Source organism: Coturnix japonica, chromosome 23 (assembly GCF_054131305.1).
Source record: "Coturnix japonica strain WE chromosome 23, WE-NBRP24, whole genome shotgun sequence".
In the NCBI taxonomy this organism is placed as follows: domain Eukaryota; kingdom Metazoa; phylum Chordata; class Aves; order Galliformes; family Phasianidae; genus Coturnix; species Coturnix japonica.
In genome coordinates, this window is record NC_140685.1 from 8,446,904 (window position 1) to 8,472,240 (window position 25,337).

A 25,337-nucleotide genomic window follows, 5' to 3' on the forward strand; every position below is an offset into this window, starting at 1 on the left:
TGTGAGCTCAAATGGCAGCAACCTGTAGTGTTTTACATCCACTCCATGCTACTTGTCACCAGCAGTAGCTGAGGCAGATGTTGCCAGCTTTGCCATGCTGTTGCTTCCAGCTGCCCTGACCTGCCATGCTGACACGTAGTCAGGAGCCAGTTCTGTGCTTGAGAGCCTTTGGTAAGGTCAAAACTCTTGTATCATGAGCCCTCAGACACACTTTCTCCAATACACAGCATATGTGGTGAGAGGCTGTGCTCATGGCAGAGGTGAAGGCAGGCCTTTTTCAGGTTATTTTAGTTCAACCAGTGACTTCCAGACTCTCTTTTCTAGTTATGGAGATCCGAATGTTTCACACTGGGGTTCTGAACTCTTTTTCCAAGAAACCATGCTTATTTATTGTCTACTTGCTCATGTAAATTCTTCGGTGCATTTTGCAGACCTTTAGAAAGAGGCTGTGTGCCCAAAGGGACCCCATAGAACCCCCCTTGTTTTAATGAAGCTGTTGGTGCTCATGGCCTTTTCTTGAGCTATGTGACAATGAAGACAAGCAAAGACAGAAGGATGCTGAGCTGCAAGCTCTTCTCACCTTCAAAAAATCAGGAATACTTCTTATTTGGCTGAGAATTTCAATAGAGTTCCCAGGACTGATGTCCCACAAGGCTCCTCCTGTGAGGTGTCACGTTGCCCAGGAGACAGACTGAGCAACTGAGACATTCTGCAAGTTTTTGAAACAGAGATTTATATATAAATGTGTTACGGGAACAAAATACCTCTGCTCATACACATGGTAATTCTTCTGTCTTACTTTGTTTACTATCTTTCTTTCTTTCTTGTTTTCAGAGATTTAAAGGAATTTAATTAAAAAGGCAGTTTAACTACCCTCTTTTTTTTCCAGATAACAAACACTAAAATAAAATGAAGTGAAATACTGGAGAGCCTGCTTTATACCCCTTTTAAAACTCAACACAAAAGCCAAGTGAGATCATCGGGTTTATTAGGCAAGATATTTCCAGTAAAGATGGGGAAGCACTACTGCCACCATACAAGGAACTGCTCAACTCCGTCTGGAAAGTCGCAGCCAGTTCCCATCATCTGTCTTTGGGAAGGAGAAATCCGAAGCAGAACTCAGAAGATGACAGGAACAGTGAGTAGCACAGAAGTGACCATGTGGGATGTTCAATGTGGTGGAGCTGAAGAGAGTGCACTGGTTTCTGTAGATATAGCAGAAGGAAGAACGTAACGTAAGTGACAATAAATCTTTGGATGATAGTGACTATAAACTGGCAGAGAATGCACTTACAGTGGAAATGAGGGTTCTGGGCCTTGGAGCAACCAGGTTCTGCAAGACCTTGCATCAGGAGAGCAGGGCCGGGTCCTGTTGCATAACCCACACACAAAAGGGTTGGCATGTGATGCTGTGAAAACAGTCTGGCTGCAGTGATCATCTCCAGTCCTGTGTGCTCCTAGAATACCAATAATTTCTTCCACTAGCCCTGGTATTCCACAGGCAGCTGTCTGGCTGTGATCTTCCAGAGAGCCAAAGTAAGAATTATTATTTAGATTTTAGCTTAACTACAATATATCATTTAGAAAAAGTCCTGCTGTGCTAAGCTGCATTCAGTAGCATGGCAACATCCAGTGTATATATTTGACTGCACTCTGCTTTGTCTTTTGTTAGCTCCGATGTCAGCAGGTAGTGAGCAGAGTGACCCTGGGACCTGCCAGCGTGGGGCACAGTGTTGGAAGCTGTCTCAGTTTCACATCTTCAGCAAACCTGGTGCTGCTGCGTTCCTCACCAGTGCCCAGCACGCTGCTGTCAATGCATCACACTCAGAATGCACAGATGCTGCTTTGCTCCTGACTTTCTACAGTTTCCCTGTAGCAAACTTCATCTGCTTGAGCTCCTGTGCTCTGTGCTGTGGCTCCCTGCAGCCCCACACCTCCTTCCTTTTCCAAAATGCATTCTGAAGCTTCAGCTGTAGTGATCTGGGTGTACATAACTGGGAGTGCTCACATCACAGGCACTACAGGGGGAAACTGTGGCCCTATGCCCTCCAGTGGAGTTCTCCAGGACACTGTGCCAGAGACTATGGTTTACTCAGTGTGCTATGGAACGGGATCTAGGAGCTGCAATAGCGTTTGCTTAATGGCCAGCAGTGACAGGGTTATAAATCAACAAGGCACCTATTACCTCCAATGGAAATGGTAATCTGGTTTTTCTCCTAGCGGCTTCTGTTGCAATAATCATGTGCTTGCAGCCTCCTCCAGGGTATACAGTGCAATGCACCTCCCTTGCAGCAGTCACATCCCTTTCTTTGGGAGCCTTCCCAGCTCAGTGGAGCACTGAGCACCCCCTCGACTGCTGGGAACTGCAGGTGCTCAGCGCCTGAGCTCAGCCCTTTGGCAGGTTATGTGCAAGTTTGTTCTGCTTATCACCATCAGCTTCAGGGCAGCCTGGAAATGGAGTTGCAGGGAGGGAAGGGATCCATAGGGCTGCTTTCTTCCTGCCTTTTTCTCCACTCAGAGGTATGGAGGGCTGTTGAGCACAGTGGAGCCCCACATTCAGAGCACCCTGTGCAGGAGGCAGCAAGTGGCTGGACAGCAGCGCCCTGGTGTCAGGTGTCTGTTTTAGCCTCTTCCCAGCAAGGTCTCCATCTAAATCAACAGGAGCTCTCTGGACTCCGAACCATGGCAGATGTGTATTTTTAGAAGCCAATCAATCAGTGCTGACTGTTCAAGTTCAGACAAGTCAAACACAGCCCGTAAAGTTACACAGAAGCACAGTGTGTTGTAGAAGGGTTGGTGAGCCTGCTTATTATTTGGCACGCTGCGCCAAATCCGAGAGCTACCAAGGCTGGGTTCTTTTCAGAGAGATATCCATAAGGAGCGCAAGTATAAACAGACAGTGGATTGTAAGACACACTCTTTTTAATTGAAGCAATAAATGACTGTTCGTGCTTCCATAGACGCCCTCTTTCAAGGTGCTGTGTGTTTCCCAAGCTTCAACGCAGTCCCAGGTTCAGGGTTTGTCATCTGGGCCGTCCTGTAGGTGAGGAAACTGAGGCACAGAAGGATGTGGATGCTGCCAAGGAGCTACAGAGACTGAAGTCCCACTGGTCTCCAGGGAAGTGCTGTGCTGGGCAAAGAAAGCAAACACCATGCAGGTATGCTGATTTCCAGAGCCTTAGTTTATCCAACTTGAAAATGGAACTGATGCTTTCCCATGTCACTGACCACTCAGTCAAGAAACGTGGCTTTGGCCTCTTCTGCTTCTTCGTGCCCTTCTCTCCATTGCTACAGGACATCTGCTCCAGAGCTTCTTGTTGGAGTCTTTGCACAGCTGTACAAAATGTAGTGCATGATCTGATTCTCAAACTGGGCTTAACTCATACGTACAGTGCCAGCTGGAGGGGCCTGCTGAGTTTTTGCTGATGCATCAGAAATGTATTTTTAGGAAGGTTTCTCTATAATTATCACATTATAGCTGCTTCTGGATCACTCAGAGTATAGTAAACAATTGCTATACTTGTTAGAGGTCATGAATACAGAAAAACATTCCTCTGTGTGAGGTCTGCTGTTAAATAATAACTTGTCATTTCATGGCATGGGGGGAGTGAATGCCCTTGAAGGGACGTGCTGACATTGTTCAAGCCAGTGATCCAGTTCCTGTAATTTACACCGCTTTCTTAAAGCTGCTTCTCTGCACAAGAACAATGGATGCGCTGAGGGACAGCTGTTGCCCCGCTGCAGCTCCCGTTGCCTTGTGTGTTGATCCTCTCTCCGGTTTCCTTGCTATGCTGCTTCAGCAACACGTGGATGAGTCACTGCTAAAGGCCTTGGAGGTGATGGGTGAGGAAGGTGGTTTCTGGACAGCTGTGCAGAGTGCAGCCCTAGGCAGAGATGGGGCAGGTGAGTGGCATTAGAATGTGATCACACAAGGAGATGATTAATGAGTAATTTCATGATCACTGAGTTGAATGAACAGCACTCACCTTTGTGGCATCTCTGCTGTCTGGTGTAGAGGGAGCATCCACTGCTGTCTTTTCCTTGGGGGATGCTGATGGTGTCCCTGTCCTCCATCTGTCATCTGTAGCTCCTGTCTGGGACCTTTAGGGTGCTGAGAAATCCCTGTCTCTGTCTCCTTGAAATAGTCTGGCACAATCAAAATCTACTCACACACATTGGGCTCGCACAGTGCTCCATTTAAAGCTTTATTCCCTTGGGAAATCCAGGCTTTACGCTAGTTACCTTGCTTTTCAACTGGGCATAACATGCAGTTGTGATTTTCGTAGTACAGTAGAAAAGTGAGGATCTGGCTATGGCTGAAATCAGTTAACAAAACAGATAAGTTAGGGATCCCAGAGCCCCTGGTGTCCTATCTCAAGGCCAAAGAAGTAACTGAGAGGTCTGATGGAGCTGAAGAATTGGGGTAGAACAGTGAGCTCTGGCCAGACAGGTGACGGATGTGTCCGTTATGACATCTCACAGTCCCTCCCTGTGGCATGGGAATCTGCCCTTTAATATGTTGTCAAAAGAAAATTAGATCTTGGCAAAAACATAGCAAGTTTAAGAGCTCAGTCTGGAAGGAGCTCAGCAGGGAGGCGTAGGAGCTGACTGCAGCATTTCAAAGTCTTTCTAGAAGCTGTGGTTTGGAGAGGAAAAGGGGATGAAATCTTCCGTGTTGCAGCATGCGAGAGCTTTCCAGCTATACCTTTCCAAACGCCATTGTGACATGGCTCCACCATATTCATACTCATGACTGAGGGAATGGCGGACTCCATACTCAGCCCCTTGCTTTTCTTGGTTTGTGTTGCATGTTCCATGTTGTTTTAATGTAGTTCTTAGTATTTAATGCATTTTTATTGCTTTCTCTAATAACATCGACTGAGTGCTGGGAGCCAATCTAAACAAGCTGTGCCAATAAGCCAAACATTTCACTTCAACCAGCAAAGCGGATGCCTCTTACCCCTTCTCATGCCTGGCTGTGCAAACCAAGGACCTCACTGCTTATCAGGGAGAGCAAAGCAAAAGCCTGGTGTGGTGTGGGCAAGGCAGAGCTGTCCTGTGTCCTTGTGTCCCTGCCACATGTGTCCCATCGAGGTGAGCTGGCATTGGGCTGCAGGTCAAGCAACATGCAAAGCTGGCTCCTGTCGAGGGGTTAATGCGACATCTTGTCTCACACGCTTTGACAAGTTGGGTCTTGGTTTGTGGGACTGTACACACCTCTAAATCCCTTTGACATCAGTGGAAGCTGGAGTTCACATTCTGCATCGCTGAAAGCCTTTCCAAGCAATTAAAAAACAACCCCGGTCCTCCTCCCCTGGTGCTGATCTGTGGTGTGGTGTTGACGTAAGTGTACTGGAGTTTTACTTACAGCAGCTGGGTGGTTGGCACTTTTATGGGACTTTTTAAAGAAATTTTCTGTCTTTTGCACAATATTCCTGATTTTTTTTTAATTTTTTTTTTTTTTTTACTCTCTTTTTGCTTTTCTCCTACAAGCCCAGCCTTCATGTCTGTCATCTCAGCGCTGCTTCCTGTTGTTCTCTGTGATCTCCCCCGTTCCATGTTCTCTTCTCTGGTTTCCTCCCTTTCATTTTAGCCTCATTTTCCTCAGGCTGCCTGAGCCCATCCTCCCAGAGGGGAAGTGTATCTGTCTCATTCCTGTCTCTGTTTCCCTCCCAGCCCCACAGCTGTTCCCACTCCGGCAGACCCCACTTCTGCTCAAAGCACCATCTATGTCCAAGCCCTTCCCTCCATCACTGCAGATTGTTCCTGCAAGGTGCCAAGTGTTGTCTCACCAGCGTTTGCCTGGACTGCTCTCATCTGGCTGGATGGTGGAACCCCCATCCCCAGCACTGACACCTTTTGTGGTGTTTCATGCCATGCAATCCATCACCGCTCCTGAGAAATTTTTGCCTTTCGTGCTGCCCAGGCCTGAAAGCCATAAACTCAGCAGAGAGGATGTGGTGAGGTGTGAACATCTACTTCATTTCCAAGTGGTTCTTTTCCCCTCATGTGCTGCACTTTACTAGTGAAGCAGTGGGCACCATTCTCTGTGCTTTGGCCCATGTAATTATGTGTTTTCTAGCTATGCTCGGTCAAGAGTAATCATGGAGTTTCAACCTCAGCTGGGACAGAAACCATCAGCTTAACAAGTTGACTCGTGTGCAGTTACAGAAGATGCATTCTGCCACTGATTTGTTCTGCCACCCTTTTGCTCTCCTAAGGGGAATGCACCATGGGGACGGATGGAGCTGGTGAGCGGTTGGTGGAGGCACAGTCTGCCTGTCCTGCTGGGGTGAGATACAGGTACAGCTTGCAGGTGTGAAGGGACCTTTCCCTCCAGGGAACTGGGATGCACTTGGGCTGCAGTCTGCATATCTGCCCCAGGCACCCTGTGACCTCTGCTTTGGGTGTGTTTTTATAGAAGTAGGGAATTATCAGATCTGGAAGGAGAATGTGCACGGGCTGATCTGCCAGCACTGCTGTCCACTTGTACCCAGCTGCACTCACATCCCTCACTCTGTCCCTTTGCCTCTCCTGTATTCCCAGGCTCAGACTTCGCCTTGTTCAGCAACAAAGAAAATGCCTTCAGAAACATCATTGCCCTGATACAGCAGGAGGCTGTGACAGATACAGTCACTGCTGGGGAATGAGCACACAGCAATGCTGCGCTCTCTGTGCCATTATTGTTCTCTGCTGCAAACTGGAAGCAACTGAGAGCAGGGCAAAGCAGCAGCTCTTCTGTAACAGCCCCCCTGGGATGTGTGCACATCTCCAGTGGTGCAGGATGTGCACAATGGGCATGGCTGGCAGCTTCTGCCACCAGGATGATGACAATCCCTCCTCTGGATTTCACCTCCGTATCTCATACCCTCTCAGTGATTGCTCAGCAGTGATTGACATTCAAACTGTTGGCTTTTAAAAGATGAAGTAAGGAAACAAGAAGGGAATATGTAAACTTCCAGGGCAAACTGTGTTAAAAAATTGAAGGGTGATATGGTGGTTGGCTTCAGGCTGGTCCTGCAAGGGTTGACTCTCATGGATTTGAATAGTTGTGACCTCTCTGAGGGTTCTTCTCATGAGGGTTGGTTATGGAGGAGTCAATGTGCAATCCCTGTGTGAGCAGTGGGAACTGTGGTACTGCTCACTCAGTGCTGCATCAGACAGCTCTGGAACTGCTGGCAGCATTTCTAGGCACAGGTATGGATGGGAGTGAGGGGAAAAGATCCAAAGCACGGTATGAGTTTGCATTACCTCTTGGCTGTGTGGATTACTGAATTCAAGAGAAAGTTTTAGTTACACTGCACAAACATCCCACTTGTGAATATATCACAATGATACTCTGGCACGGTTGGCAGCCCATAAAAATGCCCACTCTGCTTACACTGTGGAATTGTTTCAGCCTTTGATAAACCATCTGTTGCAGCCTGTTGTACATTTTAAAGCATTTCTTGCTAATGGATTTTTACAATGTGGTTTAAGGGATGTTGTTATTAATAAATGTAACTGCGCCGAATAGTAATTTGATAAAGATGAAGGAGGCATTTATGAATTCCACTTCCCTTTCAGCAGCTGCTAGGAATGTTGCCCTCCTTCAGAACATGTTGCATTCAATCTTGATTTCCTATTCGTTAAAACTGTTATATTCTCACTTTATAAAGAGAGTATCAGTGGAGTTGGACCACTTGTGCAATCTTCTCTGTGCTAAAAGTCCAGTTCTGCTCAGTGCATGGCAGAGATTTCCTTGCTGAACAGCAGGGCTGGCTGGGTATCCCATTAGAAATGCCTACAAATAATGTGTAAGTTTAAGGTTGTTTTCTTAAAATATGATTAATGGGTCTTAACATTGATGGAAGCATTAGAAGAAAATAATCTATCCACACTTTTTGCTAATGGACTGATCTCCATTACGTTATCGTTACAATGGCCTCATTGTGTGTAAATTAATTAGGAACTCAGTTTTGGTACCAAATAGTGTGTGATTGGCTCCAGTTGAACAGGAAACATGGGGTGTCTGAGGGCTGCTATCTACCACAAAAAGGGCTCTGCTAACACTTGTGGTGCACAATAATGGGAAGTACTGTGAGTTATGTTGGGCCTGCATCATAAAATGGTTGCAGGGCCATGCAGGGACAATGGCGAGGAGGAATGTTAGCAGGAACAAAATGGAAAGCCTTCTTTCCTAAGAGGTGAGCTTTGCTTTACTAGTATCTGATCCAAGCAGAGATGGATGCCTTCAGCAGAGGAGGCAGGTATTAATCACAGGAAATCATTTGTTTTCACAACTCGCAGAGCACGAGTTCTTTTGACAAAGAAAGATTTTCTATCTTTGCTACCTCCCACTTTCTGTGCATCGTCTTTGTTAGCTCTTTTCAAGGGCTGAAGCTTTCTTGTACCTTGAGTTAGCGCTGCATTCAGCTTCTCCAGATGCTAGTCATGGTAATTCCATCAGAACTAACAGTCTGCCACCCAGATCATTCTCTCAACTCATTCTTTTGTGAAGCTGTACATCCTTGTGAGTAAGCAGCTCAGGGATTTGTATAGGAAGCAGCAATGTGGATCTGCTTCTGATCTTAAGTATAAATCAGGAGTAAATTCAGTGAAATTCAGCAGGAATATAATAGGTGTTTGTTACAGGGGAACTGAGGTGCTCTGTACAAAATACAAAATACAAGGATGCTACTTGCAGTAAAGTTTATAATACAGGACAAGAAAATGGTATGATGTCTTGCACCTTTCATATTGCACTGAACTTCTCCCTTGGGGTGACTGTTCTACCTTATAATCAGTCAGTTCTCCTGGACTAATTTCCTTGCATAGTAGGCTATAAATAATTATTATTGGTATTGCACGGAGGCTGCGAGTTCCTGAACAACCGTGACCGAATTCTTAATTTGCCAGTTACTGATATAATGCATCTGGTTTTGTGATTACTTTAATTATGTATGAAATGGAGGTAATTGGAAGAGTACAAAGTCATCTTTTTTTTTCTTTTCTATCTAGAGTCACAGACTGATTGGAGGACAGCCTACCTCTGGCCATCTATGCATTTGTAAATCCCTTCTGGACTAACCTGATATTCAGGGGTAAGCACTTGTTTATACAGTGTAGCAGTGTTAGCCCCTATGTAGTCCCTAAAAACGATACCAGTAGGTTGCCAGCATCCCATGGGCCACATTGTATGCTGTAGGAAGGTTCTCAGCAATGAAAATGCAGTTTTATCCCTTTCAAAGTGCCCCTTGCCAAAGTCAGCCAAGCATCCAGAAGCACTTACTCTGAGTGATGGATGCAGTATTCATGTTCTACTGACTTGCTAAGCATACAAGATAGGCCAAATCTTTCCAGAGGTTTCAATTTCCATCATGTCCCCCATTTCTTTTGGCTGAACCATGCCATAGTGTTCATCCAGGGCTTGACAGCTCATAGGAGCCAATAGACTTGAAAGATAATCTATTGATTTAGGAGAGAGATGAATCAGGCCTGTGGCCAGAGTCCCATTGACCTCAGTGAAAGCAGACAGCGATACAGTTGCTGTCACAGAGGTCTTGAGAGCAGACTGCTTTAATAACTTTGTCCTCAGGTGCCCAACTCAGTCATGGTGCTAAAGGAATGGAGCACAGCTACCTGACCCGGGGTGCTGGATGCTGCTGGGTGGTCCAAGATGTAGATATTGCCAGCAAGCACAACTGCTCTTTCAGAACCAGTACAAAGAGCTCATGATGCAATCCTGCTTTCCTTCTCTCCTTCTTCCAATAGGAACCCAGGTCTTGACCACACACACTGTCAATACAGGACCTTGGACTTGAACTCTGTGCCTCAGACTTCAGCTTTGTGAGCCTTTAGACAGCCCTTCTGCAGCTGCATCAGGCCACACACAGTCACAGCTCTCAGCGTTGTGACAGGCACAAAGCTGGCACTGGCTGTGATTACTTCTCTGCAAAGTCAAACAGGTGAGCATATTCTGCTGGTGACCCCAGTGCTTTTGTTTGCCTTAACACTGGCCTTGAGCAGCGGTTAAGTGCAGCTGGCACTGGCCTCAGGAGGCAACAATCACCTGCTGCTCCTCTTAACCTTTTCTATGCTGCATAAGAAGCCATGTTCTTGCTCTAGTAGCCTGAACAGCTGTGGAGTCAGCACAGAAGCAGCATGAAGCTGTATTTCTGATTTTATATCATTGATAAGCCGTGTTGCAAGGGCTGGGATTGCCCAAGAGTTACACACATCACAAACTCGGTGTGACATTGTGGAACATTGGTGTCTTGCTCTCCTGGGCTCCTTTTATAATATCAACTAGAAAGATTTTCCTGGATCAATGGAAATTTGGTCCTTGAATTTGTGATTCTGTATACAAACAAGCCTCAGGCATGCAGGATTGTGCCTGTTTGACCAACATGCTCCATGATTCTGAGGATGCTCTGCTGCCTTTTCACTAGAAAGCAAAGGCAGTTTTGTGCCCAACAGGAGACAGTTTTTTTGTTGGTCTCCTCTGCTGCCTTCCCCTGCAGAGGGGTGCAAAGGGGTGGTGCAGTATGCGGGTTTTAACTGGACACCATCCCTTTAATGTGGAGTTGTGTGGTGGTGGTTGTTTTTTTTTCAGGGCCAAAAATAAATGCTAGTGAAGGAATAAACAGACGTGAAAAGAAGGCTTGGACACTTGGAGGACAAGACTGCTTTGTGTTTCCCAAAGCAATGAGCCTCTTCACAAGGAGGTTACTCTTTCAGAACAACACGAGTCCTGTGACACTGCCAAGGTCAGTAGGTGCCCAGCAGAGCAGGGAGCATTCAGGGCAGACATGTTTTGGGAAAGGGGCTTATTTGCTCCCCTTGAAATAGAGGAGAGTAATTTACTTTGCTCTGCCATTTCAGCTCTTCCTACAGGGTTTGAACACACACCAGTTTGGCAGCGGAAGACATCTTCCATGTGTCTTAGATGGCAACATGGCCCCAGCATTGTGGCTGCATCACTTGCATGCTGGCTTGGGAAGAGGGCAGTGCTGCTGTATTGTGCAGCTGAGGAAGCAGGTAAAGAGAGGACGTGTCACATGCAGAGTCCTGGCAGTAAGGCTTGGATTTTTAAAGGTGTTTTGCATTTTTCAGAAGTCCCTTGTGGACATGGCTCTCTTGTGCTGGTGCTTTATAAGCAGTCTAAGCTAAGCTTCTGCTCCTTGCCTGCATGTCTCAGAATGGTCAGCTGCAGTCTGGATGGGCTTTACTTTCTGCAGGAAATAGGCAGAATTCAATGCAAATAGCTTGATAGAGACATCTTGTTTTCTAGTAAGCAAAACTGGTTTAGCAAAGTGCTGCAGTGATCTCAGTGAGGGTAGGAAGCTTTGGACTACACTTTAGGGACTTAACTGATTCTCCATCCAGTGCAGTACCTTCTGAAATGTGACCTTTTAGGCTCTGTATTGTCTCAGCTGGATACAGAATGACAGTGCTGGGTAATATTGAGCAATGATAAGATGATACAGAGTCTGTCTCATGCACAAAGGGAAGTTCTTTCACTGTCTCTAAAGCACCAAGTTGTGAGTCAGCCAAAGCCTCTGAGGACTCTGGGTAAGAAACATGAGCTTTTAAAGGCACCTCATTAGGACTGAATCTTCAACAGCTTCTGTAGTGACACACCAAAACACACTCATCTCAGAGAGGGCAAATGTTGGGAAATTAAGGGAGCTAATTAGTGGAATCAGCTGCACTGCAGAACTGAGTGCATCACTGAATGTGATGGAACTTGGATTCTAAAACTAGCCGAAACATGCAGGAAGATTAACCCTGATAGGAAATATTCCAACCCCAGTAGGATAAATAACCAGTCCCAAACACATGGAGAGCATTAACTGATATGCAGAAGTTCTGATTGGCATGAGGGTATTCTGCTGGCATGCAGCTAGGTATTGAAATCAGATGTCTGGAGAGAAACTGCTACAGAATACGATGCTCTGCTCTGCTCTTTGATGGAGGCCATCGCTCTTATCACAGGGCTGACAAAGCACCTTACCCTGCAGGTCCTGAACAGCCACTGCAGTGATGTGTTCAGTGCAGCAGTTCTGGACCTGCCTGATGAGTTACTGCCACAAGGGTGGCACTGGAGAAGAGTGGTGGAGCAGAAGGTTGGAGGCAGCATTTGCTTTAGTCATCCAATTCGAAGTTGCTGAGATGGGAAAGGTAGAGTCAGAATAAAACATGTCGAAAGTGAACTTGTGAATTGGACTTGAAAAGGAAATTAGAACAGATGGCTGAGGGTTTCAACTAGAGAAATCAAAAGAGGAGAAATGTGGTCATTATAGAGTGAGAAGGGGCTGAGATGAGACCCATCTACATGTGGTCTAAAAATGAATTAAGAACACTTCGTCCACATTTTCAGTAGAGATGATCGCGCTGAGCAGTGGGACAGAGGCGGGATTTCTAGTGGGAATATACATAAGGGAATGAAAATGATCGCCTGTAAGGTGGAAGGAAAAGCATGAAGAATTCAGTGTGCTCAGGTGAAGTTGCACTGGCAGATTTCCATCCCAGGATTTGGCACATTAAATGAGTTCAGCTTAACCTGATATTTCTCTTTGATGACTGATTTTTTTTTAGGCAAATGAAATACAGGTGATTTACTCTATCCAGACTTGAGTGAAGAATCTGATATTATACCGCAGGGGAAATTACTGGTAGAAGTTGAGACGATGGGGATTAGTGTGGATGGTAAATGCAAAACTGTTGGAGTGTAGAGGAAAGGGGAGCTCTGAGGAGAGAAGAAATGCCAGACAGAGGCAGTCAGTAAGTGGAACTCCTCAGGAGTCAGTGTTGAGCTCACTCTTGCTTGTTTCATTAACGAGTCTGGCACAGCAGTAGGAATGTAGTAAAGAAATCTGCTGAGAACACGGGCTTTCTTAATAGAGAGGATGATCAGAACATCAGTCAGCAAAGAGTGAATGACAGAATTAATCTGAAATAGAACAGACAAAGTATTAAGACATGCATTTAGAAATTAATAACCAGAATATCATATTACTCACTTGAAGATGACAAAGGCAGGGGGTGGGAAAAAAAAACAAAGAGAATTACTTGCTCCCAGGGATAACTGTGAGCCACCAATCTGATATGGAGAGGCAAACACAATCCTAGAAGGTACAGGTCCACTCATGTTCGAGGAAGATTAGCAGGTACAGAGAAGGGCATTGAGGATGATCAGAGGGTTTAGAACAAGAGGAGACTAGAAAAGTTTCATTTGTTTAGTTTTTCAAAACAAAGGCTAGAGGAGATAGGATTGTTTTCAGTAAATATATCTGATAGGTAAAGATCAGAGAAAAAAGAGAATTGTTTAAACTAAATTATGATGCTGGCACAAGAACAAATGATATTAAGGCTGAAAATTTTAAATGAAGTGCTGGGACAGCCTGCCAAAAAGCATGATATGATGTAATTGAATGTAACACTAGGAGGCTGGATCAGTAACCAGAGCTCTGCCTTCCTAGATAACTTCTTTTTTTGGGAAGGGAGTTAGACACAGCAGCTAAATGCAGGGAATGGAAAGAACAGCCCAGACCAACAGCACAAAGGTGTTCCTAGTGATGGAGCACTTCCACTGTGAAGTGGTTTGTTTCTTAGTAAGAAAATTAAGCTGCAGGGTGTGCTGCTAAGTGCTGGCTGTATCAGAAAAGCGGTGTCACTAAATCATTTTGCTGTGGGTTTGAGCTCTTGCTTTTAACTCAAAATGTGACTGTCTTTCACCTCCCAAATCTGAACAGACATGGCTGAAAGCACACCTTCAGGAACTGCTGTCCAGACACTGTCAGTGCCTTGCAGGCTGTGCAGAGGCTGGAAGCAGGCAGTGTGCTCAGCTCCCCACTTTGTCCCCTGGAGCTTTCCTTTTCTGATTGCCCTGTTAGGCAAAATGCCCACATGGAGAATAATGTTGTACCTCTTTGAAGAGAAGCACTAAACAGGCTTTTGGCAAATCAGGTGCTGGCCTCTAATCTGCATCTCTTAAATGAAGCTGGCTGACATACACACATGCTGCAGGGATGCTCCTGCAGTGGGAAGAGCCCACTGACTTCAGGGCATGGGACCTCCCGGTCCTGCAGCCCCACTGGAGCAGGGGCTGAGCAGCAGGTCTGCACCAGGTGCCCCATGCTGCTCATTCGAGGACAAGAAAATGCAGCTGGCCAGAGTCCTTGGGTTTGGAAGCAGCCCCACTGGCTATAGGGAGGGCCTTCCCCTTTCCTACCCCCCCAAGAGAACTGGCAAATTCAGCTCTTCAATGGCACGAGCTCATCTCAGCCTTGCCTATAAATAGATAAATGAGATTCCTCCTGTCCCAGTGAGTAATTCTGACATCCTCCCTTTGCCTCGCAGAGAGCTGAGTCACAGGCACTCTGCACTCCAGTCCCTGCATTACTTACATGGTCTCAAAGGAAATTTTAACACATCCAATGAATCATCAGGGATTGGATCATGTTTAAAGTTATTCCAGTGGCATTTCCCTTCTATTGTAGCAAGTCTGCCAACACCTAAAACTTTAGCTAATCTGGACTCAAAATGCATTGAGGAAATAGCATGTTGACATATACAGCCACTAATACAAATAACTTTAGAAGTTCTCTTAAATCTGCATCAGTAAATAAATGACCCTTAGTGGATTCCTTTAGCACTTTGGTCCTGCTAATTTTGTCAGACTGATTTGTTTTGCAGCTGCTTATTTCAAAGAACTCCAAAGTTTGAAATGCTTTAATATTCAGTCTTTAGGTCCCTAATTTAATCTCCTGCAGGTTTATTTGCACCAAGATGGAGTTTGCAGCCCTGTGCTCATTCCTCTTCTTACCCATGATAAAAATAAAATGCCTGCAAAGCAAGGACAAAACCAGAGTGGTGTTAAGTACAAAACACAGAGCATTACATGCTGGCTGCATGAGGCTCTGAGCTCAAAGGTGAAGCTGTATCTCCTGATGGGGCATTTTCACTTGTTATCCTTCCCTCTCCCACCTGGAACAGTGTAGTCTGATTGGCTTAGAGGGAACACAGCATCTGCAATCAGAGGTTTCCTCCTGCCTCAGAAACAACTGAAGAGTGGAAAACTCTCCAACAGAATTTGGGAGCTGTGAAACAAATAATAGAAATAGATTTCACTCTGTTTGCTTTCTAGGTTGCCTGGCTGTATCTTAGAACTTGTTGGGACTTTCCACTCATCCAGAATCCAGTGACCAGACTCTCCATTGGAATGAACAAGAAATGCTAACATTGTTAGCAGGTTTGCTGGTGTGCTTTAGTACTCTGAGACCTAAAACCTGGCTGGTTGATAACATTAGGAATGCTGTGTCTTATTCAGGTAACATTTTTCTAGCACCTTTTCATAAAGCAACTTTCTGCCTGTGTGTAGATTGTTAACAAGCATTTGTTCAACACATTCCAGCATGAGCTGCAGTCTCTCCATGAGATGGTGTGTCTCCTACACTGAGGCTCGTTGGTTTATTTATCAGCCCAGCCCAGCTTTGTTTGACAGTGTTCTGCCAGCTGTTACTGTACAAGAGCATTGGGAAAAACGATCAGTTTTGGCTCTCAGTGGAACTGGACGTAATTCAGCTACCTGTTGACAAATATGATTTGTTTAACAGCACAAACTGTAATATTTTTATAGCTGATAGTTTTCACCCTTCCCTGCAGCTGGGAAAAAAGAAAAGAAAGAGGAACTCCCAGAAGTTCCTCACTTGAAACTGAAGTTTCATTGTAGTAATGCCTTGTAATGTTGTTTCTGTGCAGGAAAAATGACATCTCTGAGGGACAAATCAGGGGTGTCTGCGTGATGCTGGAAGAGGGCAGGTACATCAATAGGGATCACACAGCTTCTTGCTTGACCTCCTACTGCAGCAGTGCTCTCTGCTACACAGTGAAGGGATGGAGGATGGCTGGTGGGGTCTCACAAGTGGGGCTGGGCCCTGAGCTGCCCTGCTCTATGCTGCCATTGGGACATGGTGAAGTCCAAGCCTCCAAGTTCCCCATAAAGCAGCATGCAGGATGTGTCCTCAGGAGAGTGCTGTGCTCCTGTTAAGGAGAGCTGCCTTCACAGGAGGTGAACAAGGTAAGGAAAAAAAAAATATGGCTTTAGAGTGTGTGTAGATGACCTTGTTCCACCTGCAGCACTGAGCTTAGTGTAACTTCTCAGCCTGCACTACTGCCTGTGCTGGGAGTGGGACAGTGGTGTGGCTGCACCAGGTTGGGTAAGAGCTACTTCTACGTGCCACATGCTTCCAAAGTAGCGGCCAATAATTCAAGCCAAATAACATAGCAGATCCACAACATTAAAAAATGCTCACCTACCAATTTTTGCTCATGCCTTTAAAATACGGCCAAACTGTACTTCATGACTGTCTCTCAGGAGGGCCGGATTCTGTAGGACATGTCCTCAGATTGCAGAAAGAGATCATTAATCATTAGTGTGCCCTGGTCCCTGGCTATTTTAATCACTGGTGAAATACTCATGCAGTTCCCACTCCTAAAAATGGTATTTGACTCCAATGCACATGATTTCCTTTGGCTTCCTTTCCCCATTTAATAGCGAGCCATAACAACTTGGAAGTACAAGGACTGGAATCCATGGATTTGCTTCTCATCAGTCATGGGGCCAAAGCTTGGTACTGCAGGTAGCATCTGTGCTGACCAAAAGATCAGAATATATTGTGACTGACTGTCTGTGACAGCCCTTCTGCCTACAGACTGATGGTCAAACCCTGTCCTGTGTACTGGAGCACTGAAAATGCCTTTGGTCCCTGCTGTATCGTTAGCCCAGTTCTGTTCCAATTTATGATGTAATGATTAAACATGCTTCTTGTATATATGCTGGCAATGATTAGGGCATGTCGGTCCACTGTGGAAGAAGTGGATGATGGATGAACTAGCAGTGTGTTTGAAAACTGCAGGAGTCTGAGTTGTTCAGAGAAAACTTCACTGCTTTCCCTTAATTGCAGACTAATAAATACATTGTTCCCCTCTCCCCGGGCTTACCTAGTTTATAAACTGGATTCCTACCACTCTGAATTCTCTGCTTTTACTCTTCGTATGTGAATGAGGTCCCTTTTGAGCTTAGAGAAAGCAAGAGATCAAGAACTTGATCAGCACTGGCCTAATTAAAAAGACAAAGCCCAGCAGTAATCTACTAAAACTAAAGCTTGCTTGGCAGCTTAGATTTCTTCAGTTTTGCTCAAAGTAGTTTAAATAATGAAGAAAGTTTGCCTTAATAACCATATTTCCTCCATAAAACAGCTATCCATCAAAAACTACAGCAAAGTACCAAAGGGCCCCATTGAAAGAAGGCACCAAATTTGCCAGCAGAATGTTATTTCCTGCACTGGTCTAATTCAGATCATGTGGCTGACATACAATTTCTATTTGACTGAAAGTACCACATTAGATTATTCCAGGCAGATGTTGTGCACTGAAAGCAGTTGATAACATCACAGGGCGATACAGAAAGGTGCTCTGCAGCCAGAGACTCCTTGCAGCCTGGAGCGCTGGTGCTTGAAAGATGCTGGTGCAATTGCTTAGATGAGCAAAGAAATATGAATGGTGGCTCAGACTTAGTACATCTTCTGCTATCCATGCAGAATTATCTGCATGGGAGTAGGGGATGCTTTATTTTGGCAGGGTCTATTTTAATGTTCATACTACTTAGCATATGCTAGGGATGGCAACTTCAACAAGTCTAGAGCAGCACTTAAGCAGAGTGGAAGTGGATGGCATCACTTGAGACTGACTGAAAAAATCATGATTGCCTGTGTGTACTTTTCAAAACATTTATTTTAGGTATTTCTGCGTTTTCCAAGCCAGACTGGAGGTGCTAAATGACAGTGATGTTTCAAAAGGAACAGCCAGATTGGTCCATGAAATCTTAGTGCTTTGGCCTAGGCATAGACAATGGGACTCACAGGTCTGCTTAGAATGTCCTGCAGTGAAATGGAGCAGGATCCCACCTGCAGGGCACACAGGAGCCCTCCTGCCTGCCAGCCCCTGGCCAAGGACCAAGTGTCCCCACAGGGCTCTCTCTGCACCTGCCCTCCTCTCTGAGAGGCTTTTGGAGGGGTGTATGACTGGGAAAGCTGTTTTGAGAACAGATAGGATAAAAATAACACCAACTCTTCTTGCTCTCCTATTCAGCACATGCAGTCACATATATGAAAGGATTCTTCCACAGAGATGCATAAGCAGGAAATTGTGGCTTACCAGAAGGTAGAAGACACAAAGTTATAAAGCACTGGAAGAGTTTGTCAGACATTTATATAGGCAGAGTTCCTATAGCACATGAGAAGAAGATCCATTCATCCATGCACTGGCTTCAGGACGAGCTGCAGGACTGCTATGTGTGCATTCCCTGCATTCATAGGGGCCCTTCTGACCATCATCCACCACTGGGTTCTCTCCATGGGGCACAACTGTGATAGGAAGAAGCTGGGCAGGCTCAATCCAGTATTACAAAGCAAAAAGAGGTTTATTTTAACATATAAATATTCTTACTTTGAGTAAGATGTGAATAGTAAAGATAAAAATTGTAACATAGGAATGAAAACCCCTTCTGGATCTTCCTGTTTCCAGTACTAAGAGTCGGTTGTTGTTCTCCATCTTGTAAGTAGTGGAGGCACTTCTGTTCATTGGGTAGGTAGACACTGGATTAAAAGCAGATCCATTCCATCCACGTGTCTCAGCGGGGGAAGCATTCAATCCCTTCCATCTTGTTCCAGTATCAGGTAAAGACACTGCATTGTTTAAATGAGGAAACAGTCTACGGCTTCGTATGCTGGGCCAGTCTCAGAAATCAAAGGCGTCAAAGCAGAAAGTCCTGAATCAAGGCACTCCCAAAGCAGTGGTCTGCAAGGCAGCCCTGAGCAGCACAGGTTTCTTTGCTCCCAGCCCATCCTTAGCAGACAGGAGGTGCCTTTCTTGTGCCCAGTACCTCCCTTACCTAGTCACACAACCGCTGGGACCAGGCTTGTCTTTTAGGGCTTGCTTACACAGAGCAGTTGACTGTTCTGCAATAGCTGCTGCAGGATGACTTCATGTGAACGCACTCATTCCACAGCGGCTGTTGGAGTTCCCGATTCATACCATACCTTAACTGGAGTCGTGTCAGCAAGTCAGTGTGCATTACAGAGTTAAGCAAGACCTGGGACCCAGTTTGAGGTTTCTATTCACTTCTCCTTTACATAGAATTCAGCTTTAAGAAAAGCAGTTGAAATGTTCCTGAGAATGACAAATAACAAATGAGTAATACTTGCTCTAGAGCCACATAGCCCAATTAAAAATAGGTAAGTGATGTGTAAAGGCAAGTCTGTGCAGTCCGTGTAGAGAGGAGGGAAAAAAGTAAAAGTAAGCATGCATTTCTGATCTGTTGGCACAGTCATACGAAGCAGAATTCATCAATAAACATACCAATTAATTGATAAATAAAGCCTTCTCAAAAACCAACCAGACACTGGGAAAAGGACAGTTTCTGTTGTGGAGCCAGATTAATTTGATTATCCATCTCCCTAGGTAGAGTTGTTAAAGGAGAAAAGCTTTGAACACTGTTGTAGAGTTCAATGAAAATAACATACAAGCTCTCAGAAATGCAAACAAGGTGTTAGAATGCGTGATGGAGAATAACTGAATGTTACAGTTCTGTTTAACAAATTGCTTCTCTTTGTACAATTACCGCATCTCTGCCCTAAGCAGGAAAAGGAAGCTCAGAATAAAGCGATGAGAATGAGCAGAGATCTGTGATGACTGAGAGCAATTCAGCAGAAAGAGGAGTAAAGCAGGGAGTCAGCAAGGAGAGGGCAGTTCCCAATGTAATGAAAGGCACTGAGTCTGAAACCACCAACGCTTTCCCAAACATGAAAAGAATAAATTTAATACAGTGCTGTGATGGTACAGGAAGGGACATGAGCAGGAACACTGCAGGATGGAGCCCTTCCATCAGCAAGCAAACAGCTGTGCAGAATAGGGGCACAGTGACACAGGCAGGCACCGCCCAGCCCTGCAGCTGGTGGTGGAGCAGTCGGTGCTCCCTGCTGCCCAGGCACACTGGTGATGTTGCATGGTCACCTTCCCATGTCCCATCACTGCCCTGCAACCAGTGGAGTAGTTTATAATGCTAAGTAAAGGACCAGTAAATCTCTGTGGCTTGGGGTGCACCCCCCTGCTCCCCAGTGCTTTGCTGTTAACCAGCCATGCTCCTGCTGGAGTGCCATGGTCAGAGGTTGGTGTCTCTGGGGTTGCTTTAAGAACATCCCTGGCTGCATTTTGATCTGATAGCCAGAAATGAGAGACAGATACAACAGGGAGGGAAAGTGCTTGGTTTCTTTCATTTCTCCCACTTTGTGTTCCAGTTCTCGTGCCCCAAGATTCATGCAACAATGAAACACTCTCCACACCACAGTTAACAGTGAAGCTTTTCCAATCCACTCCGACAAAAACTCTTTCCCCAGCCTGTAACACCACTCCAGCCTGCAAACAAGCCTTCCCAAAGGCAGACCTGCCCTACCGTGCTCGCTCTGTGCCCAGCACTCGTGCTTACCTTCCAGGCCTCCCCGTGCCGGAGGTCACAGTTGACCATTGCAAGAACAATAAGGATTTTTAGGGGCATTATGACTGGGTTAGTAAAACACAGCTGCCCCTGAAAGTCCCTCATTTTTCTTGCTGCCGCTCAGTCCCCTCCATGTCCCTAGGAGGGCAGAGGTCTGATGGGCTCCTTTTGCTCCAGCACGGCTCTGCCATCTCATGCTGGCTTTGCTGATCCACCAGCAGCAGCCCAGCCATGCTGACCAGCCGTGACACAGGCAGCGGAGGTGTGGAACTGCTTTGTCATTGCTGCAGGCTCCCTCCTAAGCAAACGCTGCGCTGCACTTCAGCGTAATGCCAGATGGCTCGTCTGTCACTCGGCAGAAATGCCATCACACAAAGCACACCTCATTGTAAGCAACCCTCGAATGCCCCCCACATCACTGGGGCAAAATGAAGCAATGGCTGGTCCTGCAAACACTCAGAGCACCGCATTTTGTCCACTGGACACAGATACCCAGCGCTGGTGAGCACCCGCTGTGCACGCTGTGACTGCAGCCCCGTGGCCATGGGTCACAGCGCCCACACAGCTGCACGAGCAGTTGTTCTTGATTTAGTAATAAAGCTGGGAGTTCAATTAAGTAATTGCCACTGATTTCTCAACCGCTTTCAGTTTATGTGATTTTTAAGAGCTATACTTTTCCTACTAAAAAGGTGCCAAGTGGTTGGCTGGGAATTCTCAACCCTCATTTACAAATCCTCTTGGAATTCCCAGCCCAACCCAGCATGTTCGTAGTGCAAGGAGTAGCACTCTTCTTTTAACTCACTGGTAATTTGAATGTTGATGGCAGCGGACTCAACAAAATCCATAGGCAGATTCCCATGCGTGCTCCCACCCTGCTGTTTCCCTGAGCTCGCTGTGGGGTGCTGGATGGGCACCATCATCCCTATACATGCTGTGGGCTGGGCAAGCACTGCTGCCCATGAGGACAGGGCTTTGGGAGCTGCTCCGGGGCTCCCAGGGCCTTTGGAGCAGAGCAGGGAAGCACTGAGGACTCAAAGCACTATTTTTTTCTCCCCCTCTTGCATTCAGAATGCCCTGCCCCTCAACAAAGGACACTCTTCCCTATTCCCAGCAATTACAGGTTAGGACAAACACAACATTGTCTCCATAACCCACAAGGTGCTCTGTGATCAGTGAGCTCACACAGCTTGGGTGCCACCCCGTGCAGCCCAGGCTCTGCAGGGCTCACTTACACACCGCTGTGTTACATCCAGCCTCAGAACAATGGGGCTGAGCTGCAGAGCTGCAGAACTGCGCCGTGTTTGGAGTCGCTGCCGTTCAAACATACCATCTCCAGGGACACAGCCGGGGCCGGCGCAGCTGTTCTACATGCAATGGGAATGCTGAGGTCCGGGCAGCCCAAGGTCCCAGCCACGTGCAGCACAAGATGAACGTCCTCACCTCTTTCACCAGCGAATGATGCTCCTTGGCAGCAGCCAGCCTGGCACCCAGCAGATCCCTCAGCCCTTCTCACTGCTGCATATGAAGCCGCACCTTATTTTCATTTAGAATTTCTTCTAAAGCTTGAAAGTTAAATGAAAGCAACCATTATGCCCTGATTTGGTAATAAAACATGAGCTGTGATTCTGATCCAAATATTATTTGCATCTTTAAAAAAAAAATAAAAATGTAACAGTGGTGAAAAAAAAAAAAAAAAGAGGAAAGCGGGAGCCCTGTGAATGCTAATGACGTCGGTGTCCTAAATGAAGCATAAAAGCCAGATCCTGGGAGATGCAAAGCATGAGTCAGAGCGTCAGCAGTCCCACACTGCAGGCAGGGAATGAAGCGCTGCTGCTTCATTCGTTTAAGGAATCAATTCCTTTGTAATGAGCACCAAGTAGTTCCTAAGACTAAAATTAAAATGAGATGCACGCTGTTATTATTTTCAGAAAGTTCTTTCTTTTCTTTTTCCTCCTGGAATGGCAATAAACAGCTCTTTGTAGTTGGAAAGAGCCCCAGGTAAGGACCAGGTCCCTGCAGCACCGCTGTTGTGCTGACTCAGAAGACAACCTGGTGAGACCCTGCAGGGAGCCTGCCCAGCAGCCAGGCCCAGCACAAGCAGACAGAGCTCAGCATGGCAGAGCACAGCAGGCAGCTGGATGCACTGCAGATTGCAGCCTGGTTAGGCTCTCTCATCCTGTTTTACTTACACCAGGTAGCTGGCAGGCTCCTGGGGGATGGATGCACCCCCCCCATCATGGAGGGTTTACGTGTTCCTTCTTGAGCTGGAAAGGCAGCACGTGGCTGCATGTGCCACAGGAGGGACAGCCAGACTTGAGTATCAGAGCACAGGTCCCTCGGTTACACTGAGATCACGAGGAGGGTTTGGAACTGACGGCTTTTTGGCCTGTTAAGGTTTGAAATTCATAAAGCACGAGAGCAGCACCAAAAGAAACCAAAGGTAGGAAGTGAATGCTGTTCCTAAAATCCTTCCAGCTTTAGTCATTGAAGAGGATTGTTAGTAACGCACAAAGGGCCGTTTCCCTCAATTTTTTAAGTGTGAATTTCATCTTGACAGTTTCATTTCAGAAACAAAAATTGAAAACAAATTGTCCTATACACAAAACAAAGGGGCAGATCCTCAGCTGGAATAGACTGGTATTACCAAATGAGTAACACTCGCTCACAGCGGAGGCTCTGGCCCTTGTGACAGCGGCTGCCTGCTGCCATCCTGCTCTGCCCAGCCAACAGCCTCTGGTTTCAGCTGGCCGCAGAGCTGACTCCAGGTAGCCTGATGGAGACAAAGAGCTGCCTTCAGAGCTGCTGAGTGTGCACAGTGCTTCAGGGACCCCGTGTGCACTCTGCTTTCCAAAAGCAGGGCTGGCTCCAGGTGAGCGAGCCAGGGGAAGCAGCACCGAGAAGCCAGCCGATGCCAACAGGGCCCTGAAAGTAATGAGCTGCTGTGGGGAAATACTGGCAAAGCAGCCTTCCAAAATCCAGTTATTTATGGGATTTACTCTCTGAAAAGAAGCGTTTCTCAGATTTTTCTCTCAAAACCAACACTGGGCTGATCATCATCTTGAAAATTAAAAGAGGTCCCCAAGAAAATATTAACTGCAGTGCGAGAGGGTGAATGCATGCCTGAATGCAGTCCAATCTATGCTAAACGAGTCCCGCCCCAAGAGAGACTGGCACAGCACAACTGTGCCTGGCATTTGGGAAATCCCTTCAGCCACAAATGAGTTACTAATAGGGCATTAATTAGCTTTGGAACCTGCCACCACAGTCTGACTCTGATCCGGCTGTCCTTCACACAAGCCCAAGTGTGCTCTAGAAGTCACCATCCTAGCTGGGCTCATTGGTTCTTGCACCCAAAAGAAAACAAAAAATACACACATTAGTTAAAGTCAGGAACTTTCTCACTTTGCCAGACATCAGAAGACATACTGACTGCCCAGCTTCCATGCAGGACATCAAGCTCACCGTCCTCTCTGTGCTGAGACACATGAACACACACCTTTGCACTGTTGGAGGGGCACCCATTCCCCAGGGCTGACAAGGGGTGGTTTTGCCCATAGGCATTTTACATTTCATTTCTTTTGAATTCTTTTGTTTGGAGCATCATTTCTCTGCTCTCACACCTCTGCCACCATCAACAGGAGCTGGAAAGCCAGAGTTATATTTAGGGGATGGTACATTTAGGCCCTGTTAATCTTGACTGGTCCCTTTGAAAATGACAACGTTGGATAATCAAACACATTACACAGAGTTTCCATGGAGCCTACTTGGAAAACTACTCTCCCACCTTTCAGCAACAGAGGAGGCCAATAGTTCAGATAGCAGCATTTAATACTGCGCTGACTTGCCTCATTACTGTGACCTCACTAGCATTTATATGCAGAGACCTCCCAGAACAAGGAAATTATGGCACCTAACTGACTTTAAATACATAAAATAGAACAATTAGTCATCAAAACGTCTTCTAGAAGCTCCACATTATACCCACCTCAAGCAGCAAGAGACCATTATCCAGCTCAGCCTGGCACAGAAGAGGCTGACAGCGATGCCCAGTCAAATTGCATGGTCAAACGTTGGCAAAACAATCCCAGAGCAACGGGGAAGGAGCTGCTGGTCTGAAGGCGAATGCATTAAAGTAGCTGGCACAAGGAATGGGACAGGAAGGGAGAAAGCTAGGAAAAAACTCCAAGGGAGGAGCTCTGGCTAAAAGAGGCTTCATGACTGCTAGTAAATTAAACAGCACAGGGCCAGCCAGTCCAGTCTGAAATCACCTTGCCACCAACACAGGGCAGCCACATCCAAACAGCCTGTTAATAATGGTCCCCGGCCCACACAGACTTTCACATCATATCCAGGGCTGGCTGGAAAAGTCCCAGGCCAAAGTTCTGCCCAGGACCATGCCAAGCACATGGCCATGAGCTCTGCAGTGGCCCACAGGCACAGCCATGCAGCACAGCACTGCAGGCATCCCACTGCAGCACTGCACACATACCTGCTGGGTCCCAGCTGAGGGCACTACTGCAGATCTGTGCCTGGACTGATCACCTGTAGGAGAGGCGGGTGTGCTGTTGTCATCGACACACCAGCACTGCCTCCAATTCGGAATCTACCTGCACTTTGACCAGTAAGTTAGGAGAGAAGCAGCCAGGAAAACTTGGTTTTGCTGGAGCAGAATCAAGTCTGGCTGGCATTAAGGAAAGCAAAGCATTGCAGGAGAACAGCAGGAAATTGCTAAGCAAAAGGGATTTTTAAATAACTTCATTTTAAACAAAACTAGGGAATTACCATAAAATAAATGGCC

The 25,337-nt window shown here is 46.3% G+C and overlaps 1 long non-coding RNA gene and 1 other non-coding gene across 6 annotated transcripts in view; one reads left to right on the forward strand and one right to left on the reverse strand.

Annotated features, from left to right (window-relative positions):
• The window catches only part of LOC107322037 (uncharacterized), a 63,515-nt gene extending 46,526 nt beyond the window's left edge, over positions 1 to 16,989 (forward strand). For 2 of the 4 annotated variants that reach the window (XR_014936859.1, XR_014936860.1), the window contains exons 2-6: positions 890 to 9,083; positions 9,754 to 9,947; positions 10,595 to 10,748; positions 10,864 to 11,019; positions 15,131 to 16,989. This is a non-coding gene — a transcript (uncharacterized LOC107322037). The remainder of the gene's footprint in view (positions 1 to 889; positions 9,084 to 9,753; positions 9,948 to 10,594; positions 10,749 to 10,863; positions 11,020 to 15,130) is intronic. The other 2 variants (XR_014936861.1, XR_004309261.2) reach the window with 2 other exon arrangements.
• Positions 972 to 25,337, reverse strand: part of LOC107322036 (uncharacterized) — a 36,424-nt gene continuing 12,058 nt past the window's right edge. The window contains exons 1-3 of one of the 2 annotated variants that reach the window (XR_014936862.1): positions 20,531 to 20,669; positions 3,987 to 19,215; positions 972 to 3,884 (exon numbers count right to left, since the gene is read on the reverse strand). This is a non-coding gene — a long non-coding RNA (uncharacterized LOC107322036). Of the gene's footprint in view, positions 3,885 to 3,986; positions 19,216 to 20,530; positions 20,670 to 25,337 lie in introns of those variants that run through there. The other variant, XR_004309256.2, reaches the window with a different exon arrangement.